The 919-nt window shown below is 44.0% G+C and overlaps 1 protein-coding gene across 3 annotated transcripts in view; it reads left to right on the top strand.

The window, feature by feature from the left end:
- The window catches only part of gatad2ab (GATA zinc finger domain containing 2Ab), a 27,872-nt gene that overhangs the window by 9,370 nt on the left and 17,583 nt on the right, over nucleotides 1–919 (top strand). The window lies entirely within an intron of this gene.

The following is a 919-nucleotide window of genomic DNA, read 5'->3' as shown; positions in this document are numbered from 1 at the left end:
CCACCACTCTGGTCACTTCCTGCTGCCATCCATTTCTGAGAAATGTAATCTGATAGCAGTCTGCATGTGTCCTGACCCTCCAGTCTGAATGTGGGTAAGGACTTCTGGTTTTACAGGATTATAGAGTCACCATTTGGATGCAATTTGACTGAAATTGGAGATTATCCCTGTCTAGGGTTTTTGAAAACATTTAGCTATTCCTTTTTTATTATGGCTAGTAAACATTTGGGGTTGAACATGTATCCATTGACTTGAGGCTGGAGAAAACTGCTAGAGAAGGTTGACTTTAGATGTTAAGGTGCTTTTTGAACCGTCATAATGTAGACATCCCTAATGTCGTTTGATGGTCACTAACTCATGATGTGTTGGTGTAAATCGATTACTCCAAATACTACAGACTACTACCACTTTACATATATATGTCTATACATGCTTGCCCGACACCCTGAAGAGAGGTGGGAATGGTGTGGGCTTTTTATATGTTTGGTGGTCATCTGTTTTAAGGGTATGTTAATGTTGTGTGTGTCTGTTTTGAGACAACCCTAGCCATATATGTTTTAATGTATTGACGTCATGCATTCTTGTGTGCTCACGTACAAAAAGCCTGGTTTGCACTTCCTGGACTTACTGCTGTTTTCACGTTGCTGAGGGAAAATCCAGGTGGAGACATGCGCACACTTAACATGCACTTTGTGTGGCTCGGGCTCTGGCTCTCACAAACACACACGCACACAGCCTGGCAGATTCAGGGTTAAAGGCTTCCATTTTGTTAGGTAACACCCTAATGGTCTGATCTGTCAGTGGCGTTAAAATGGCAGGGGCTTAACCCTTGGCGTTCGGGACACAACCAGTAGGGACACACACGCACGCACGCACACACACACACACACACACACACACACACACACACACACACACA

Source organism: Etheostoma cragini, chromosome 9 (genome assembly GCF_013103735.1).
Source record: "Etheostoma cragini isolate CJK2018 chromosome 9, CSU_Ecrag_1.0, whole genome shotgun sequence".
NCBI lineage: Eukaryota > Metazoa > Chordata > Actinopteri > Perciformes > Percidae > Etheostoma > Etheostoma cragini.
The sequence above is the reverse complement of the archived record's forward strand: the minus strand, read 5'-3'. Positions and strand labels throughout refer to the sequence as shown.